Raw genomic sequence first — 19,974 nt, 5'->3', positions numbered from 1 at the left:
ATTGATTATATAAAATGTGTATCATTTTCAGTTTCCTGTTATGTTCATAAGTCAGCAAAAGTAAAATGTGGGGAATATTATTGTATTTCACAGCCAGTACTGGGTTTTCCGGATGCAACAAACTATTTGCACTGTGAACTTCCACTTCCAGGACAATAAAGCAGATACATAAGATACAATCTCTGAGGAACAAGAACCAGGGTACAAGTCAACATCCAAACACACCCCAAAATCCATTTATGAAATTGTAGCAAATCATATCCATGTTTTATTCTTCTGAATTCCGATATCAACTGTGAAAATTTGAAGCAAGTGCTGGACTTACAAAAGCTGCTTAGCAAAAGGAATCACTTATATGACAGGATTTAAATTAGACTGAGCCTTGAGATCCTAAGTAGTAAGGTTGCAAAATCATGCTTTCCTTTAACAATGTAACTGTTATATAAAGAGAAGGTATCTTTCTATTAAATTTGTTGTTTTTAAAAAAGAACAAAATAGAGTTAGTTGTTGGAGGAGTTGCCTTTTCTATACCACTCATGGTTTCATCAACTATCATTCTACATGTAGTGATCATTTTTCCTTCTCACCTAGTACTGTGTAGTTAACTGTGATCTGTCCTTGAAACTGCTCCTTTAAACCTTTTATCAACCTATGAAGCACTGTTGAAACTGTATATCAAAAACAGAAAAGAGGAATTATTACAAGGAAACATCACAGTAGCAATAGTCATTCTTTCTCTTTTGCTTCCAAGCTAGTAAAAAGTGGCAGTTTTGCTTTTCCTTTTTATAAGATGTGTTATACATACAAATAGTGCTGAGATGAAGATGAAGATTGGCCTAAAGGCAGATGATATCATTAAGGTAATAATGGCTCTACTGTGAAATGTCCAGTGAAATCCCCCTAGAGATAAAATTCATTTGAGTGCTCTTTTCCATGTGAAAGAAATCATCTACCTTTCATTTTCCAAAGCAGTTCTGGAAAGGATAGGCACAAAGGCAAACAGAATAGTAGATATGTAGGATATCTGACCAGTACCTTTAAGATTTTTCTTCAGAATCAGATCTCACCTATGCAGTAAGAGATAATTTTGTATCTGACACCATAACAAGCACTTCTTTAAATGCCCACCAGACAACTAAGTTTTCAAGAATGATCCTGTGACCAGTTTGCACAAGCACTACAATCCATTAACCTGAGCATGTAGCATCGAAGTAGTTTCTTGGAAAGCAGCATTTTATCTTTTTTTTTTTTTTAAGGCCAAAACACTTCAAAGATAAATTAAGATATACATAGATTTTAAAAAACATAAATTCAGCGAATGCCACCACAGGAATAGAAGGCAATGATAGGTTTTCATAAAAATACTTCAGTGAAAAAATAATTTTTAATTGCTCAAAAAAGCAAGTAGGATAGTTTTAACAAAATTTCACAAACACACACATATTGATCTGATTAATTTGCCATGTTCTAATAATGTATGTGAGCTACAATTTATATATATACATATACATATACATATACATATACATATACAGAGAGAGAGAGAGAGAGAGAGAGAGAGAGAGAGAGAGAGAGAGAGAGAGAATGCATATAATTTGCAGAATCTGCCCTTAGCTTTGAGGTGTGCTATAAACACTTGAAGGTAGCTCAAGTACCCCTGCTGGGATAAACAGTAAAGAGTTACCCTGCACTCTTGATCCCTGAGAGAGAAAAGTGCAATTTGTTGAAGTGATTTGTCTTCCATAAAATACACAAACTTGTTTTGGAAAATTGTTCAGAAAGGCTTTGAGAAAGAACAAAGTCCTTGACTATCCTTTATAAGGACAAGACGCATTTATTTTAATCTTATGTGATCTGATGAACATTACCAAATAATGTAGGAACAAGCACAAAAGACAAATGCAACTTTATGCAACATCAAAAAAATTACAGTTTCCAAATTATGGGAAGTAGCAGTTGTACTTTATTCTTCATTGGTCAAACATACCTTGAGTACTGTGTCCCAGTCACCATAGTTTAAGGGGATCCAGACAAAATGTACTGAGTTCGCAAGTGACAAGGATAATCAGGGGACTAGAAGCTAAGACCTGAAAACAGAGACTGGAAGAACTGAATGTGTTTAGTCTTGAGAACAGAATAAAGGAAAATAGGATAGCACACTTCTGAAATACCTGAAGGGTATTTACACAGAAGCGCCAAGACTTGTAGTTTACCATTCCAGAAGGAAAGACATGGAATAATTACAGGAGGGCAGATTGTGAATGAATATTAGAAAAGAAGACCTTTCTAACATTAAAAGCAGTTTGGGAGTGGAACCACTTCCTCAGGGAGGTGGTAGATTCCACTTCATTTCATTGGATGTGTTCAAGAGAACAGTCATTCATTAGAGATGCTTTAATTTGAGATTAAAGTTATGTGATATAGTCACATATTGTTCAGTGGACACCAAGAAACTTATGGTCCCTCCAAAAAATTCCCAGCACATGGCATTTTGAAAATCACTGCATCTGAACAAGATCTCATTTGTTTACCTTGCCTACCAGTCAATAAGATAAATATCTTCCAATGAATCTGTGAAATCCTTTTCACAAATGTCATTCCTTATAATTTAAATGAAATTTTATGAATCCCTGCACCAACTTCCACATTGTTTCCATGCCTATGAGTCTTATTATTAGCTACATTTTATACAATAAAATTAATTATTTCTAAGTAGTTTAGTAGAGAGCCAATTTGGTGTAGCGGTTAAGGTTATGGCTTCAGGCCAGAAACCAGGAGACTGAGTTCTTGCCCCCCTTAGGTACAAAGCCAGCTGGGTGACCCTGGGCCAGTCACTCTCTCTCAGCCCTAGGAAGCAGGCAGTGGCAAACCACTTCTGAAATCTTGCCAAGAAAACTGCAGAGACTTGTCCAGGCAGTTGCTAGGAGTCAAAAAACTGACTCAAAGGTGCACACACACATACACAGAGTTTATAAACAAAAAATTAATTTTATCAGTCCAAAACAACTGAAACAAAATGGCTATAAGACTTTTAAAAAAAAAACCAATCATGTCATCAACTAACGAACATCACGGACGCATTTTTAACTCTATTTAAAGACCAACAACTTATCCCCTTATCTCAGCAGGCACAGAGTATGTTCCAAAGTTCAGGAACTGCTATAGAGAAGGCTTCATATCAAGTCGCCATCATATAGGTGTAATTCTCCAAACAACTATGAGAGTGATCCAGAAGAATAATTTACTTTGGATGTCTTAGACTAAAATAATTTAAGGCTTTAAAAGGTAATTATCAGCATTTACTATAAGAAAGAGGTAGAGAATGTTTTTTCTTCTTCTCTAACTAGTCCTAAACTTATACTTCAAACCAGGAAGAGGGGAAATTATGGTAGAATTATCAGTATAGTAATGAAGCTGGGTTCTGAAACTTTCCTTAAAAATCTAATTGGGCCTGTCTTTAAAAAATGAGCATATACTCAGCACAATTTTAACCGGGAGATATGCAACAGTTAAGCTCATGTTTACTACAACAGACCAAGAAGCCTGACTCCAACAAACTGTTACACTAGAGTTGGTAACAACAGATCTCTTCCAAACCCAATGGAAGACTTGTGAAATCCTCTCATGGACTTTAATAGAATTTGCATCAATCCTGAAGGACAGAAATGAGGAGCATCAAAACTTGAATTGGATCCAAGATTGAACTGGAAGCCAGCAGAGCATGAAATGCACTAATGTGGCATATATTCACATTGATTGAGTTTTTCCTTGTTATGATGACAGAAATCTTACATGTTGCTCTTGCTTAGCTATGGCTTATACAGTGTCTCCAGACAGTTAAACCTCAGAGATGTTATAGATACTACTGTCAATTCTCATCTGCACCAAAACCTAAACTGAAGACAAGAATGTACAGGAGAAGCAATTTGCTATCAAAGATCAAGACACATGACTGGATTAGCTACAGGTGGAAGATGGAACTGTTGGTGCCAGAAATGTTTGATTACCCAAAAGGTTTGTAAATCAGAGTTACTGCCTGGTGATCTAAAAGCATCATTAAAATCAGAAGAGAAAAATATAAAGAGACCTCATCCCAATTGTTCTAATTCTGATTTTTCATTTGAGCATGCCCCCTCACTCATTAATGCTACCTTTGGGTTTTCAGTAATCTCTCTAGAGAATGTGTGCATTTATGCTCTTTTTGGGGAGAGGGGGCTGAACCTTAAGCAGAAAAGATTTTAGATAAAATTTGCTGCAGTTTTCTCATCGTGATTATGGTTTACATAACTGGAAGGCAAAAACCTAACAAGTAATTCACCAATGGCATGTGGTCAGTACAAAACATGAGTATCGACAGCAACCAAGTAAGATTAGTGTTCAAAATCTGCATTTCTACAGGCTGCTTATTTTTTACAAAGTAAAACAAACAAGCAAGCAAAAAAAACCCCCTCAAATTTCATAACAACTTTTATTGCTGCACCAAACCATTTATAACACCAATTTGCCTGTTACAAAATAGCCATAGATTTTGATGGACAAATTTGCAAGTCAGATGCATGTAACTGACATTGATTAATGCGTAAAATAGAGTAACTTCCAGATGTTTTTAACTTAAGTCCCCATAAATTTCAACCAATGAAATTAGTGATCAGTGGAATATCCAATCCAAAACATCTGGAGAATACAGAATTTTATAGACTTTTCTTTGGTCCAAATAATTGATTATCCTATAAATACATTTTATCTGAGAACTACAATAGGAAAAAGTTTAATACTATAAAGAATGTTACCTACATACACTTGTTTGGAATAATTAGGTGTGGCCAACTTTTGTTGGTAGACAAAAGCAACTTCACAAAGACTGCAGATTCTTCTTTAGAAACAAAACTTCTGGTGTCTAAAATGCACTGTAAGGCACAAAAGTGACCTCACTACTTACATTTTCTAAGTGCAATTTAGTTGTATTGTAGGGAACACAAAACAACAGGAGTTTCCCTTTCCTAACAGTGTAGTACAGCAACACCTACCTCATTTTTACAAATTTCAGCCTCAGCATAATATTTTAGACCCAAACCCAAGTAGACAGTTCATGATCAGAGTACAGTGTCAAAGCTTGTAATCAGGGAAGTAATTCCGACCCCAAATTATCCATTTGTCTTTTGTGAACATACAGTTTTTTGTTAAAGAAGCCATATGCATGGCTTATGAAGGAGCATTATGCTTTCTACAATTATAGTAAATTCACACAACATATTCAGTCAAAACTAAATAAATCACAGCCACCTTTCTCTAAAGTCAATTTATCCCAAGATCTGAGCCCCAAGATAACTAAAAGGACAATTATGAAAACTGGATTTTGAAGGCCAATGTGGAATTACTTCTTTAAAAAGAACATGTATGTCTATATAACAAGAAATGTTCAGATGGTTAGGCAGCCTTTGTAGCATTGTGTATCACTGCAGAATACATAAGAACATTTCATTTCCACAAGAGGCACACAAAACAACAGATGCTGAAGAAAACTCACAGAAGAGATAGTTCTGTACACCAACGCAATTTATTTGTGAAGAAAATGACTTTACCTAGGTGAAATGTTCTAATAATTATTACTGATTGCCAGAAAAAAACATAAATACTTTTGTTGTAACCCCTGGAGTACATTTGTAAATCCCATGTTACTCTGTACAGCATCTTATTTAGAGAACTCTCTTAGAAATCCACTAAAGTTCAATAGCTTGCATACAGTATCTAGCATGTTAGTATTCAGCCCTATTCCAGTTCTCTTTCATGTGCACTCCTTCAACATCTAAAAGGATTATATTTCTGTATAATGAAATCCCAAATCCAACATTTTTTTTTTTAGAAAGCAGAAGACATGATTTCATAGCTATTAGTTTTACCCTTCTACCACTACTAATATCAGTACATATTCAAGTATATTCCTTCTAGTGCATTCCCAAAGTATAGCTATTATAGGTAAGTATTTGCTAATGGATGACATCAGCGGAGATATTCAGCCAAAATACTGATTCTAGGCAGGACTCTGGCAGGAACAAATGGAATAAAATGCACTAGCTTTAATATCCATGCTCTAACTTGTGCACCCCCAACCATAAGGCTGCCAAGTCAATTACCCATCAATGACTATGCAACCACTGCAGATTTTTACCTACCTTTTAAGCCTTGATGAGGTTCCCATCAAAAACAAAAAAGTCAAGGTAGTAGGAATTCCTGAACCTACTTATTTTTAATTCAGATTCTTCTATCTATCTTATTAGAACCTGGGCTCATTGTAGTCACATACTAGGTTTCCAACATATTGGGGGAGGGTAAGAATAGCAACAACAGTAATTGCTCTAATATATTGCTGAATAGGAGACTGAAGAATACAAATAGCAATTTACTCAGCACTGTTGCTACATAAAATTAAAATATTGCCATTTCCAGTGGAGCACTCACAGGCACTTCTTGAAACTGCAAGGGAAAGGTAAGCAATCTTCAGTTCATTTATCAAAGTTTCTGTATTTCTTAGGTACAAAGATGATAAAAGAATAATTTATATGACATTTTGAGTACAGAGTGATTTATCACTTATTTTATTCAGACATATGTCCTCTTAGCTAAAAGGGTCATTATTATTTTTAACAGCTAATGTACTAAGATTCCAAAAGGTACACCACATAGATAACTTCCATACTAGCTCTGAATTAGTACCATGATCACACTCACTTAATTTAGAATTCCCACTGCCATATAACTATGTGCTGAAATAATTACTTAAACCTCTTAATTTTACTAATATTAAATGGAAACATAAGTGAACTCTTAATTGTGAATCAAGGCCAGGGAAACAATCTCTATTTAGTGATTGCCTACAAATCAATCCTGAATTAAGATTTAAAGACTTATCTGAAAATCCCAGTGGTCACTTCAGTTTTCTTTCCCACAAAGTTTGAGAAAATGAAGTCTGTAAAGATTCTATGAGAAAGCACTGACCACCTAACAATTTCCAAATGTTGCTAGAGAGTTCTTTAAAATGTGTGTCCTCCTAGCTCTACTTCCAATATTTAAGATAAAAACTGAATGGCAGTTTCCCAGTCCAAAACATCTGCACTGGCTCATTTGTCTGCAACACTGCAAATCTTATACCACTCTAACTTGGCATACTGAATGTCAAGTCCCAGTGAGGGCAAGCCAAAATCCACAATTCTCACTTATTTATTGCATAGCAAATCCATTATTTTAATTAAATTTATACAAAGTGAGTTTGCTTAGGATCAGACTTAAGAGACACTCAACATCTCTTGAGCTATTTTATCCAGTGAACAAAGTGAGATCAATTTTTAAAAGTTTGCTCTAGCACATTCTATTAAAACTACACTACAGTTATGCAACACTGTTTAGCATACTAAGTTAATGGTTTTACATCTTAGCTTATAGCTTCATCTATCAGATTCACACAGGCTCCATTCTAAGCAAACTTCACATAAGACAAAGAATAAAATGAAAAGAGAAATTCTGGGCCAACCACTCAAGATTTTATAGCTGTTTACTTAAACCATTTTCACTTATGCCTCCAGAATCAGTCAACTATGACAAAAACCTTTACTTGCTATCTTTAATGACAATACAAGAATAAAGTCTTCATTAAGGAATAGTTTTACATAGCCAGAAGAATATATCAGATGGATATGGAATGCATAATACATACTAGGAATATTTCTAACAATATTTAGAGAAAGCCCTGCCAAACTTCAAGTTACCACCACAGAGTCACTACATTGTTTATTTGTTCCCCAGGGAGATGAGTTTAATGAATTAAATGAATCAATCCATAGACAGTGCAACAACAACAAAAATCTGTTAGAGAAACCTAAGCAGTGTACAACCCCCCCCCCCCGCCTTCAATTAAATAGTCATCTAGCACTGTACTTAATGAGTTGAAAGCAATCCATTCCCTGAAAAGGTCCCATTTAACCACATTGTCTATTAAGGGAGGAGACTGACTTTAATAAATTCAGAGGAGACTGAAAAATGTTTACTGCCCATTCATCCTGGAAAAGAAGTGGACACAGCTGATAATGTGACAGCTCTTTATTGAATGTAATCGCTTAAGTCAAAGCAGCCAGAAAGCTTGCTTGTGGAAATGTTGAAGTGACCTTTCTAGCATGCTAATTAACATACCTTCAGGTGTGGATATACCAGCAATTATTTGTAGATAGAGAAGGCCTTTTGCTAACTGTATCATTTTAAACAAGGGGTAAAATATAATAAACCTTCATTCTGATATAATAGGCAAGCTTTCAAGTTAAACAAAGGTGCCTATTAGGCATTTCATCACGTTTATTAGCATTTTCTGCACATAACAGATAAACCTTCCAAACACAGTTAATATCACAAATTATTAAAAGGAACAATGCCCCATTTGGCAAACTGGTGCTTAGTTAGGGATGCCCATGTTTATGGACAAACTGCACATCTGTTTCTAAATCTGCATCTGCTTCTTTCATATCTTTCCCTCATTCTAGGGCAAATTTGTCTTCTTTCTTGATATCTAAGATGTGCCTCACCTTCTCTCCTATTAAGAGACTGGCTCAAAAAATATATACAATTCATTTATAATATTTGTATACATACTGAGATTAACAGGAATTTGTATTCTAACTGTAAACATGTTCCTCTTTTCTACCCCACCTTCTAATCCCTTTTTATAAAAGTGGCATAGAATGCAATAGAATTCTAACACTTCCCCCTGCCGCTGCCCCCCACCCACCCATCCATGCTGTCATGCAGTCTGGAGTCTACAGTGAAAATGTCTGATTGAGATAAGTGAGGAGTTTGAAAGTCTCACTAATAAGTTGAAATCTTTTATATCTAAACTGAACACTTCCAAAGTACCAGGTATTATGAGAAAAAATTAAGTCTGCTTCAGCCAACTTCTTCACTTACAAAGTCTCCTGAAACAATCCTTTCATGTCCAATAATGACAGGTAGCAAGAGACATTTCTCCCAACTTTTTAAAGTCCCAGATGGAGAAATCACATTTTTTAAAAAGAAGTGAAAAGCAATTAAAGTTACTTTTACTATGGAGAAATTTCAGTCTTACACAAGTGCCTTAAGTTCCAAATCAAATCTGGTCCTCCTTTGTCAGCTAAGGAAAAAGGTAGAATAACTACTAGTGAATATTTTGCAACTACTGTGATCCAGGGCACATCCGTTTAGATCTGGGGTATTTATTCCCAAGGATGGATGGGTTACAGTGGTTTCCTCAATTTTATATGTACAATAAACCATTTTGTCTGGATCTGTTAAATAGAACACCATCATTAAAGCTATAATTCTATCAGACCTTGGGGGGGGTGGACTTCACAGAAGACACATTTTATTCTACAGAAATATGTGCAGGATTGGGGCGCACGATAATTTTACAAATCGGGGGCAAGAAAGCGAAGAAGCGAGGAAAAGCGCTTCCCTTTTCCTCCCTCCCCACAAAGCAATGCCAAGCCGACTGAGCATCACCCAAGCCCAGAGCAGCCTCTTACCTTCTCTGTGGTTGCTCCTGCTGCCGCTGCCGCGGAAAGCTCTCAAGTCTTTGCCAGTGGGGGATCCCCAGCGAGACTGGCTGTTTCTAAACGGAGTGGTTGTTTTGCGCCCGGAGCAAAGGCGAGCCCCTCGTCCTGGTCAGGCTTTAACTCGTTGGAGATGAGGCGAAGCGGGCGGGGGGGGGGGAGGCAGCTGCAACCGAAAACAAGGCTCCGCTCCAACTGAGCCCGGGCTGCGGGGGTCCCTCCGTCGGTCCCAGGCTGGGGAAGCTCCCGTCGGCCCAATTCGGGCGAGATCAGCGGAACGGGGCGGGGGCAAGGAGACTTGGCAGAATCAGGAGCCCCGTCCCCGGCTGCTTCTTCAGGGCCTGCCCGCTCCGTCTTTCTCCACGCTGCCTTGGGGGAGGCAACTCCCTGGAGCCGCCCGCGCGCCCCGAGCGCAAGAAACCCCCGCCGGCGGCCCGCGGGACTCCGAGGTGGCCGGGGCAGGGGCGCGTCTCGCTAGCTCTGCCGCGGCCTCCCCGGGGCCTGCAGGCACGCCGTGCGGGGAACGCGAAGGCCCGGCTCTGGTTTGGAGAGGCTGGCGGGGAAGCCCCCGAGAAGACCGCGGGCGACCAAGAGGAAGAGGTGGCGGCCGGGCCTGGGGGGCCGCGCCGTGCTTGGGCTGCCCTGGCTTCACTCGCTCCTTCACTCTCTGGCCGCCGGCTGGGCTTCTCCTCAGCAGCGCCCCGCCGCCGGTCCAAACGCCACCATGCCAGCAGCCCCCTCTCCACAGGGAAGGGAGGAAAGGCGGGCTCCGGGCGGCGCTTAGCAAGGCTGCTGCCCGGGGTAGCCTGCTCTCGCTTGCGGGGAGCCGAGTGAAAGCGGCAGCAGCAGCGCCGCCGCCGCCGCTCGCTCCCTCCCTCCCTCGCTCCCTCCTCCTCCTCCTCCTCCTGCTGCCAGGAGCCTCCTCGCTCTCGCGCCCACCCGGCCTCAGGACGGCCCCAGAGCAAGGAGCCGCGGCTCAGAGCAGCTGCAGCCACCGAGGCTCTGTGTCATGTCTGTCCGCGCCGCGGGCTGCGAAGAGGCGAGGCGGGGCCAGGCCGCCGACAGACACGCCGCCCAGTGACAGGCGGCGCACGAGGGCCCAACCAGGAGCGGCCCCCTGCTGCAGAGGCCCGCCCCCTCTCCCGCCCCCCCCTCCCCGCGTCTTCTCCATCCGCTCCGGGAGAGCGAGCCGGGAAGGGGCAGCGGCGGCCGGCCGGCGGCGGGGCGGTTCTGGGTTCCAGTGCCCCGAAGAAGCGAGTGGGGACCTTCCTTTCCCACGCACCGGGCTGCTGCAGAATAAAAGAGCCGTGCTTAAGGTCTCCCCGGTCTGCTCCGCCACCCCGATCCGTGGTAGTCGCGATGGGAAAATCTAGCCAGTGCCAAGTACCCGGAGCGAACAAGTGCCGCGGCCCCAACACGCGGTCTCACGCGTGCGCCTCCTGCTTTGAGAGCGCCGCGAACTCTGCGCGGACTACCTGTGGCGAGAAATCAGTGAAAAGGGCTTATGGGGGGGGGGGTGATTGTGTGTGTGTGCTAGTTACAAAGCTCCAGAAAGGAGGCGGGAAAGGTTCCCAAATGTGGTTCCGCTGCTCGATCTGAGTGAACTCTCAGCCCCGGATTTCAGAAGCGACGCGCAACCTTAGGCTCGCTTCCTAGTTTCTCGATCCTAGTTTACGATCCGAAGGAAGATGGCTTGGCTAAGAGTTTGCAAAGGGGGGGGGGGGGGAGACGGGATTTACAACTTCAGGCTGAATCTGATGGTTTCACGTTTTCCAGAAAGGAAGCTGTGTAGTCAGGTTCCGGAGCAAAAAGGAACCTGACTTTAAACTGAAGCCCGAGAGGGGACCCTGGCAAGCTGATGCTGTCGTTTTAGTTTCGTGAACCTTTTGTGCCTGTCTTGCAGTCTTCCCAGTTTCCATGGGGATTACTCTGAAATTGGCACTAAGTGGGCTGTGTTCTAAACGAATAATCCCTTCCATACTTTGCCTTTCTGCATGGGTTCATATGCATGTGAAGTCATCGCCTGCAATACTGGGTGCACTTAGAAACATCCTCGAAGCTACACTTTCCACACGTGCACTGTGTCTCGCATGATATGCCCTTACAACCATTTTGTTTTGTTTTGTCTCATGATGTTTCCTTCGTCTCATCCACAATCCAAACCTGAGACAGCTTCACTTCATTATTAGCCTTTCTGATATTAACCTGTTGCTTCCCCTTTAAGCAACAGGTTTTTTCAGTTTCACAGGTCGTGGAGTCTGACACACTTCAGCAACCATTTGGTCAGGGTCATCATTAGATGACCTCATATGGGTGGGATCAGTCCAGCACTTATTGATCGCTTGGGATTGGTGTGGGCATTCCTCCTCCTCTGCAGTCCTTGAGAAACGGTGTTCCAGTGGGAAAATTCAGTTCCTTCAAATTGGTTATTTCCATCATGTTTGCCAGTGGACCAGGCATACTGGTAGGGGTAGAAGGGGCTGCACAGTGAAGCAGGAGAGAGACACACAGAGCCTTCTCTCTTTCTCTCTGCTACTTCACAGTGCTTCTCATATCTACCAGCTGTTGTTCAGGCTGCTTTTGGAAATGGCTCTAGAACTTCCAAAATAATATTGTTCTAGAACATCAGCTGATAAGTTATCTGTGAATGTACCTGCACAAAATATTTGTGCAAAAACAGAACGATTTTTGGCAGATGGCCAAGTCCCAGGCCCAACCCAGAGATGGAGTTGGGATTTGGTGGGTGGGATTTGATGGATGTTTTCATGTTTTCATGCCAACTGATATTTAATAGAAGGGGAGAGAAATAAAGCCAGAGGAATCCAGAAATGCCTATCTTTAATTAGTCCTGCACACCATAAATAAGGAAAGCACCATTTGTTGGTATCGTGCAAGTGGGAGGATAGAAATTGCCAGTGGGGACAGCACATTTTATGCTGGTATAGTTCTTTCCTTTTAACTTGGGTGAAAGGAAGAAACATGATTTATATTTGGAACAGACCTATTTCAGAAACTGGAAATATTTGGAACATTTGTTCCAAATCCATATTTAAGTAAGTTGTGTTTATCTTAAAGCTTATCTTCAGAGGATTTACTCAAAGACCCTATCTCTACTTTAATTCATAATCCCAATATTATTCCCTGATATTTTCAGTCTTCCCTCTTAATGAGGTTGCCTTATCTCCAGTCTATAAATTAAAACATCCTTGTGTGATCACTGAATGTACTAGAATAAAAGTAGACTGCTACCCCTTAAGCTATTGTTGTCCCACCACAGCTTCAAGGTATGTAAAGTTTATTATATTTTGCTACCCATTATCTTGGAGGCTTAATAGGGTGATCTGTCGTGGGGATGACCAGAGTTATATTTTGGAAATGTTGGGAAGTATGGCCCTGTGTCATCTCCTCTGGTCACTGGTCAAGCTTCACCACAATCATTTCTCTCCCAGCATCTGCCCCCTCCAAAAGTGATTGGCTTCCTGAGTTTCTTTACCTATCACCTCGTCGTCCTCCATCCTTCTGAAATCAATTTCTCTCCAGGTTTCAACCAGTAGAGGCAAGAAGAACAGAACTCCACTGTTATATTTGGGGAAGAACTCTGAATGGCATCAGTGGAGAGTCTTTAGCTTTAGATGTAGCCGCCTTGCTTTCCCTTACTGCAGTGTCCTGAAAATAATGAGGAATATCAAACTGGGCTTTTGTTGATTTGCTAGTTTCCCTTTATTTATCAGTTACAGTTACTCCCCCTCCTCCTGAAGTGAGAGACATGATTGCTCAGCAGCTAGTCAGTATCAGTTCTATGGTTCTAAAGGACATAAATAGATACACACTCATGGCAGATTTGTGTACCCCCTCAGTGGGACTATTTCTGCTCTGGGGTCTCTAATTATACTTTTTACTTTAGGTAGTTGGGAGGCATATTTCTTATGTTTCTTTAATTCACATTCTTTGGAATTTATGAGAAGCGCAAATGGGTATGGCAGAAGGAGCAGACAAACCAGCCAAGAAGATTTTAAAAATTATAGAATTGGGTAACTCAGGCTACAATAATCCAATTGGTGGGCATTTTCCCATTACCAGTGACTTGCTTAGGAAAATGGCAACAAAACCAGAGGAGAAAACCAATCATGTTGCCTATAACAACTGGCACACACATAAATCAGGACAACAGGATTCAGTAAAGAATCACAATAGAGGCAGAATAGGGATGGGTAGTGTAGATGGCCAGTTTATGATGATATTGGGTGGTGGCAAGACAGAGTTGGATAGTCTTTTAACTCAGTATCTCTAAATCTGGAACCAACTCTCAAATTACAATTTTAGGAAGGTGTCAGGAATGGCTGTTATCCATCCAGCTCATTTTTATTTAATTAGCAGTGGTTTTCCCGTGAGTGTTTCTTTCCCAACACCTGCCTGTTTTCTATTAGCTGGAAATGCCACACACTGAACCTGGAACCCGATCATGAGAAACAAGATGTTCTCTTTCCATTGGAGTCCAATTTTCTCCTTAGTAAACAAGCATGAAATCATGTGTCTTCTGGGGAGTAAGGAGATGGGGTAAGTGATGTGTCATGATGCAAATTGCTTCATTTTAACACTGTATCATTTTGGCATCATCATGGCTTCTAATAGACACATGTACTGCAAATAAAATTAAGTATGCATATTTACCCCTTCCTCCAGGTCTTGGTGTGCTGCCACATCATGGGGGGGGGGGGGGGGGTTCTGGGAGGGATGAGTGAAAAACCCAGAAGTGTATGCCAAAAGTATATATCCCCAGCAGGGTCACTCAAGGTGTGAAGGTCATCCCATATACCCACCATTTTCAAGGAGAACATCAGGAATTGCTTTGAAGTCCTGAACTTCATTGATAGAGAACCAGAGGAACTGTGGAATGAATTTAAAGAAGTCATTAAGGATGAATTTGAAGAGACTGCCAAAGGTGAAGAAACAGAAGAAACACTGTTGGATGTCAGAACAAACTGTGGAAATTGATGGGAAGAGAAGCCAAAGCCAGGCAAGACAAAAACCTCAGGAAGAAACTTAACAAAGAGTTTCAGAGAGCTGTTAGAAGAGACAAGAACTGGTATTACAACAACATCTGCAAAGACATTGAAGATGGAAACAGGCAGGAAAAAACAAGGAAAGTTTTCCAAAAGATCTCTGAACTTGCAAAGAAATTCCAACTTTGAATTGATATGCTAAAGGACACCAATGGACAGATAGTAACTAATTTCAAGAAGATCAAATAAAGATGAAAGAAGTATACAGAAATACTGTACATTAGAGTTGTCAGCATCCAATATACCTTAGAACATATTCCTTACTTACGAGAACCTCTAGTACTAAAAAATGAAGTCATATCAGCACTCTGGTTGTTACCAACTCAAAGGGCTACAGAAACTGATAGAATACCCACAGGAATATGAAAATCAACAGAATCAGTAAAGATCCTAACCAAGTGATGCAAGCAAATGACAGTGGCCAACAGATTGGAAGAGGTTGATCCATATTCCAATACCAAAAAAAGGAGGTGTAACAGAATATGCAAACTATCGTACAATATCCTTAATTTCACATGCTAGCAAAATAATGCTTACAATCATCCAATGTAGATTAAAGCGTTACATGAAAAAGAAGATGCCAGATGTTCAAGCTGCCTTTAGAAAAAGATGGGGAACGTGAGACATTGCTGATGCAAGCTGGATAATTGAGAAAGCCAAAGAATATCAAAAAGAAGTCAGTATGTGCTTCACTGAATATAGAAAAGCCTTTGATTTTTCGATCATGTCAAGTTGTAGAATGTGATTAGAAAAATAGGAATCCTAGATTATCTCATTGTCCTCATGCAAAATCTATATCTACTGTAGGTCAGGAAGCCACAATACAGGCAGAACATGGCAAAACATACTGGCTCCAGGTTGACTTATCTCCAAGTGAAATAAGGTTGTATCCCCTTATTTATTCAACCCATATGCTGAATGTATAATAAGGGAAGCTGGATTGGAAGAAGATGAGCATGGTTTAAAATTGGAGGAAGAAACATCTATACACTGCACTATGCTGATGACACTACTGTAGTAGCTGAAAAGCTCTCTGCAAGCTCTAGCAATAAATGTCAAGGAGCACAGTGAAAAAATGGGACTAAAATTAAATATAACAAAGACAACAGGTAGAACAACCAGTCTTAGAACTGACAATGAAGATATTAAAGTGGTGGATGGCTTTTGCATTTTAGGACTATCAAAAGTAAGGGAACAAGCAGTCAAGAATATGCTGCAGACTAGCACTTGGTACAGCAGCCATCAAAGCCTTGGAAAAAATATTCAAATGCTGGTATATTGTATACTACAAGGATCAGAATAATGCAAGCCATGGTATTCCCTATGACACTCTATGAAATGAAAATTGGACTTTGAAGAAGCTGGATACAGAAAGAGTATTGATGTTTTTGAACTTTGGTGTTGGAGAAGTCTTCTGAGAATACCATGGAGAATACCAGCTAACAAAACAAACAAATGGAACATTGAACAAATCAACCCAGAGTTCTCACTTGAGGCACAAATCACCAGGCTCAAATTATCCTACTTGAAACACATTATGTGAAGCCTTAGCTCTCTGGAGAAGTCTCTAATGCTGGAAACAGTGGAAAGAGGAAGGAAAGGAAAGAGAAGAGGACAAGGAGGACCAAGGAGGATGGACTCAATTACAGTGGCTATGGTTGTACTAGTGGAAGACCTGAAGGACCAGGTTTGGGACAGATCATCAGAGAGAAAATCTACGTGGTTGCTAAGAGTCAACACCAACTTGACGGCAATCAATCAATCAATCAATCAATCAATCAATCAATCAATGCATATTTAGGTTCAGGAGAGATTATTCATCTCATCTTTTTCCTAGCTAAACTGTTGTTCTTTTTTCCTTCTCTTTTTCCTTCTTGCATGAGATTAATCCCATGTGCCACAGGTACATAGTCATACATTTAATTTCAGAGTAGCAAAGTAACATCTAATATTTCTGATGCCATTAAAATGTCAACATTCAACATACTAAAATAATACCTAATTTCCTAGTCTCATTAACATGTCAGATGTTAATGCCATTTCTTTTAGATCATTTTTTTTAAAAAACGAAATGCAGTAGACTTTGCCTCTGTGATCGCTTTGCTGATTTCTGAAAACAGCTAAAAGAACACACAGCAGTCAGAAGTGTTTAGTTGTCTAAAATCTTAGGTGCATTTACTTGGAAATAAGCCTCATGAAGCCTGGGGAGACTTCTGAATACAGGATGACCAGACCAGGCTGTCTGTCTTATTTTTACTAGCAGGGTTTGTACATGACTGAAAGCTCTCATGTAATCATTTCAGCTTAACTTCTTGTGTGTACCCAACAAATATGGTATGGAAGCCTTGATTTATAATGTAGCATGTTGTGTGACCCTAGCCAGTTATAGTTTATTGAATAAACTATGATTAAGTAATCCATGACTAATCACAGAGCATGAATCAAGTCACAGAGATTTCGATATGAACTACCAGTCTGATCTTTCAGTATTCTTCTTTCTTTTACTCAGCAGATATAAAGTGATGATTGTTATAAATTAACCTTTGAAAAGGAGTTTTGGATAAAATATTTTAAACAGCCAAAAGGAGCACATAACACATAACATTTTCCAAACTCTTGCCATTTAGCCCACCCAACCATTTCATATGGGGGCTGGAGAAATGAACATGCGTGCCATGAATAATCATGTAAATAATCTTGAATTATTTAGAATGAATAGAATAGAATAGAATAGAATAGAATAGAATAGAATAGAATAGAATAGAATAGAATAGAATAGAATTGAATTTAGAATAATGCTGAATTATTTATTATAGTCCCACCATGGAACACTTGTTTTTCCTTTTCAGAACAGTTGAAGAAAATGACATTTCTGGAAAACTTTACACAACTTGGCTTTGCCATCGAGCCTGGGGCCCTGATAGCATGATAGCATGGGTGAGTCATGGTTTGAGTGGTTGTGAGTCTCCTTGGCTGCTATTTTTGTTATTTTTGTTGTTTTTTAGTTTTTATTCTGTTTCAACTGTGAGCCACCCAGAGTCATGTATATGAGATGGATGCCCTATAAATTTTGTAGCCCTTGGGGAAAACTCATTAGGTATCTTGCCACCAGCTACTTCATTTCAGAGGAACCCTCTCTGCCACTGAATGATCAGGGAGGAAAGTGGCAACCCCCTTCTTTCAGTAGCCTGACCTGGTGGGGAAATGTGAGCTAAAGGTTAGATTTCTTTCCCTGAATTAGCACCTCTGATTCATTGGGAATTTCCATCTCTACTTCAATCTCTATATGACAAGATCAGAGCCATAGAAGGAAAAGGAAAGGATGAAAGTCTCTATTAACCCAGGGATTAGATATTATCTTAGGTACAAGATCCCTCATGAATGCATGCCCACCAACCAGGATAAGTTCAGTGGGTACAGATTTCACTCCATAAAATAAAACACAACCTAAGCTGCCATAGCTTCACTGATCCTAGCTTGTTGTCCATATTCACTAGGTCTGATTCCTGGTTGGTTGGGGACTTTGTTTCAAGCTAGCTTCAGAGGAGAAACACAGACCTCTGCCCCCTTAAAAAAAAAAAAAAGTCTGAGAGGAGGAACCCATCCCCCTGATTGGCTCCTTTGCATTTGATTTTCCCAGGCTTTGTTTGTCTGCCCTGGTTACCTGGATGGATGAATCAAGCTACTTTCTTTTAACCATTTCAGTGTCTGAACTACTTGAAGTACAATTTCCTCATATTCGCTAACGGCTAGTTTACAGAGGTCTAAGGCCTTTGAAAATAAACAAATAACAGCAATATAGAGATACATCCCTGTTGACCACCATCTTTTGAACATCAGAATATCAGAATTGTTTACTTAAGGAAAGATAGCATTTATCATATCACATCAATGCATTTTGTCCATTCTGCCTCCAGTGCCAAATGTTTTACAGTCAGAGTTACATCAGATGAACTGAAGTATGCCATGAAGCTCAACTTAGCGGTGATATCATTTAATTATTTGGTACTGTGACAGTCAAAATGTAATGACATCCCAGAAAAAATAAGTAAAATATACTGGCAAATGTACAAATGCTCCTGAGCTCTAACAAGAAATGTGGAAAAATTATGGCATCTTGTTGTTGTTTAGTCGTTAAGTCGTGTCCGACTCTTCATGACCCCATGAACCATATTGCGCCAGGCCTTCCTGTCCTTCACTGCCTCCCTGAGTTTGCTCAGTTTCATGCTCATTGCTTCAGTGATGCTATCTAACCATCTCATCCTCTGCCGTCCTCTTCTCCTTTTGCCTTCAGTCTTTCCCAGCATCAGGGTCTTCTCCAAAGAGATCTCTCTTCGCATTAGGTGACCAAAGTATCTGAGCTTGAGCTTCATTATCGATCCTTCCAATGAGCAATCAGGGTTGATTTCCTTTAAGATTGACTGGTTTGACCTCCTAGCAGTCCAGGGGACTCTCAAGAGTCTTCTCCAGCACCACAATTCAAAGGCATCAATTCTTCGGCGCTCAGCCTTTTTTATGGTCCAGCTCTCACAGCCATACATTACTACTGGAAAAACCATAGCTTTGACTATGCGGATCTTTGTTGGCAAGGTGACGTCTCTGCTTTTTAATATGCTATCTAGGTTTGCCATAGCTTTCCTCCCAAGGAGCAAGCATCTTTTAATTTCATGGCTGCAGTCTCCATCTGCAGTGATCTTGGAGCCCAAATAAATGAAGTCTGTTATTGCTTCCATTTCTACCCCTTCTATTTGCCAGGAATTGATGGGTCCAGATGCCATGATCTTAGTTTTTTTAATGTTGAGTTTCAAGCCAGCTTTTGCACTCTCCTCTTTCACCCTCATCAAGAGGCTCTTTAGTTCTTCTTCACTTTCTGCCATTATTCTTCTTCACTTTCTGCCATTATATGGCATCTAGTTGATCTTTTTGTGAATAAGGAGAAATATTTGCAAGCAACCAGTCCCAAATTATTATTCAGAACTTGTGATTACATAGGAAGGCAAGAATATCATGTAAATAGTGCAGGTTTTCATTTGAATGCAACTACTTTTATTAGATTTAATGGAAAGGGCTTAAATCCTTTAACCGTAGGGCTTGAGCCCATTATAAACAATCAAAACTCCCCCCCCCCCCAGGATTGCTGATCAATTCTGTAGGCAAACTTCCTCACTGAATCTTCCACAACAATTGCAATCCATGAAAACTTATTAATATAATATTTTGAAGGGTGTAAATGAATAGTACAATGTAGACTGTACATAGAAATCTATCAGACTGAAATCCTGAAATCTTCAGGTGATCCTGAGTGTTCTCCATTTAGCAGATTGTTTAGCAGAAAGTGATGG

The 19,974-nt window shown here is 40.2% G+C and overlaps 1 protein-coding gene and 1 long non-coding RNA gene across 3 annotated transcripts in view; one reads left to right on the top strand and one right to left on the bottom strand.

Moving 5' to 3' along the window:
- The window catches only part of LARGE1 (LARGE xylosyl- and glucuronyltransferase 1), a 356,507-nt gene extending 346,100 nt beyond the window's left edge, over window positions 1–10,407 (bottom strand). The window contains exon 1 of one of the 2 annotated variants that reach the window (XM_088141083.1): window positions 9,543–10,407. The gene's annotated coding sequence lies outside the window, so the exon portion shown is untranslated. The remainder of the gene's footprint in view (window positions 1–9,542) is intronic. The other variant, XM_088141084.1, reaches the window with a different exon arrangement.
- A 245-nt stretch (window positions 10,408–10,652) lies between these two features.
- Window positions 10,653–19,974, top strand: part of LOC148215959 (uncharacterized) — a 32,760-nt gene continuing 23,438 nt past the window's right edge. The window contains exons 1-3 of the long non-coding RNA XR_015796206.1: window positions 10,653–10,885; window positions 13,997–14,126; window positions 17,482–17,569. This is a non-coding gene — a long non-coding RNA (uncharacterized LOC148215959). The remainder of the gene's footprint in view (window positions 10,886–13,996; window positions 14,127–17,481; window positions 17,570–19,974) is intronic.

Source organism: Python bivittatus, unplaced genomic scaffold (genome assembly GCF_059951505.1).
Source record: "Python bivittatus isolate LINGU-HERP-01145 unplaced genomic scaffold, Pbiv_v1 ctg000330_np1212, whole genome shotgun sequence".
Taxonomy (NCBI): domain Eukaryota; kingdom Metazoa; phylum Chordata; class Lepidosauria; order Squamata; family Pythonidae; genus Python; species Python bivittatus.
This window is presented reverse-complemented; position numbering and strand designations above follow the sequence as displayed.